General features: G+C 43.4%; 1 protein-coding gene across 5 annotated transcripts in view; it reads left to right on the top strand.

The window, feature by feature from the left end:
* The window catches only part of SUMF2 (sulfatase modifying factor 2), a 19,972-nt gene that overhangs the window by 782 nt on the left and 17,497 nt on the right, over nt 1-1,693 (top strand). Inside the window, exon 1 of one of the 5 annotated variants that reach the window (XM_037734192.1) lies at nt 976-1,000. The exons of the other annotated variants lie outside the window; for them this stretch is intronic. The gene's annotated coding sequence lies outside the window, so the exon portion shown is untranslated. Of the gene's footprint in view, nt 1-975; nt 1,001-1,693 lie in introns of those variants that run through there. 5 annotated transcript variants of the gene reach the window in all.

Raw genomic sequence — 1,693 nt, 5'->3', positions numbered from 1 at the left:
CGCGCCACTGCACTCCAGCCTGGGGACAGAGTGACACTGACATTCAAGTGAAGTTAGTTTGCAGTTTTTTTGTGTGTACAGGTGTTATAGTTTTCTAATTTTTATACCAATCTTACTTATAAAAAAAAAAAAAAAAAAAATTGAAAGTGCTCCTTAATGATATATCCAGTCTGTTTAAATTCTTCTATTATCTCATAAACGGTTTTTAACCTTTGCTGGCTAAATTACGATCAAAATAAAGCTCATACATTGCGATTGTATGTTGTTTCTTAATTCTGATTCAATCTGAGATTTCCCTGCTTACTCCTTTTATTTATTTATTTTTGGTGGGGCGGGGGACGAGGTCTCGCCCTGTTGCCCAGGCTGCAGTGCAGGGGTGCCATCATAGCTCACTGCAGCCTCAAGCAGTCTCCTGCCTCAGCTTCCCCAAGTGTTGGGATTACAGGCGTGAGCCATCACGCCAGGATGCTCCTTTTTTCCCCTTTGCGATATATTTGTTGAAGAAACTGAAAATGGTTAAATCAGTGTGTGTCAAAATAAGAGAGCCAAAGATTAGAGGGTCCAGAGATACACTGGCAAAAATATATGTATTATATGTTTCCTTTCTGGAGCATACAATGGTGAGAATCACTAAGAACTGGTAAGAGTTCAGTAAGTGGAGAGGAAGAGGCAGAGAAACAGCATGAGCAGAAGGATGGGTAGAAAGTGCTAGAGGTATTTTAGGGTAGAGTGTCTAAATTCGCCTAGCTGGGGCAAGGGCTTGTGTAGAGGAAGAAAGAGGTAAGTGAAAATCTACCATGTGCTCAACATTTCACCCATGCTATTTTATTTTTATCTTTTAATTTTTTAATTTTTTTTTTTTTTTTCTGAGACGGAGTGTCACTCTGTTGCCCAAGGTGGAGTGCAGTGGTGCAATCTCAGCTTACTGCCACCTCTGCCTCCCAGGTTCAAGCGATTCTCCTGCCTCATGCCTCTGACTCCCAAGTAACTGTGACTACAGGTGGGTGCCGCCACGGCCGCCTAATTTGTATTTTTAGTAGAGACGGGGTTTCACCGTGTTAGTTAGGATGGTCTCTATCTTTTGACCTTGTGATCTGCCCACATTCATCTCCCAATATTTTTAATTTTTTGAGACACGGCCTTGCTCTGTCACCCAGGCTGGAGTGCAGTGACAAAATCATAGCTCACTGCAACCTCAAATTCCTGGGCTCAAGCAGTCTTCCTGCCTTAGCCTCTGTACCCTGTCTCTGAGTCACTGTATCTGATTCTGTGTTATTTTATTCAATAGAGCTACTACCTAAGAGATAGTGAGATATTATCCCCATTTTGCATGCCTATTTTTTTTCTTTTATTAAGAAGTACAGTCATTCATAGATATCCCATTTTTCAGATGAAATTGAATTTCAGCTGGGCGTGGTGGCTCACACCTGTAATCCCAGCACTTTGGGAGGCTGAGGTGGAAGGATCACTTGAGCTCAGGAGTTTGAGACCAGCCTGGGCAACATAACAAAACCCCATCTCTACAAAAAGTACAAAAATTAGCCAGGCATGGTGGTGTACACTTATGGTCCCAGCTACTCGGGAGGCTGAGGTGGGAAGATTGCTTCAGCCCTCGGGGCCAGAGGTTGCAGTGAGCCAAGATTGCACCAGTGAACTCCAGCCTGGGTGACAGAGCGAGATCCTGTCACCAAAA

The sequence above is a fragment of the Cebus imitator genome, unplaced genomic scaffold, assembly GCF_001604975.1.
Source record: "Cebus imitator isolate Cc_AM_T3 unplaced genomic scaffold, Cebus_imitator-1.0 Scaffold581, whole genome shotgun sequence".
NCBI classification, from domain to species: domain Eukaryota; kingdom Metazoa; phylum Chordata; class Mammalia; order Primates; family Cebidae; genus Cebus; species Cebus imitator.
The sequence above is the reverse complement of the archived record's forward strand: the minus strand, read 5'-3'. Positions and strand labels throughout refer to the sequence as shown.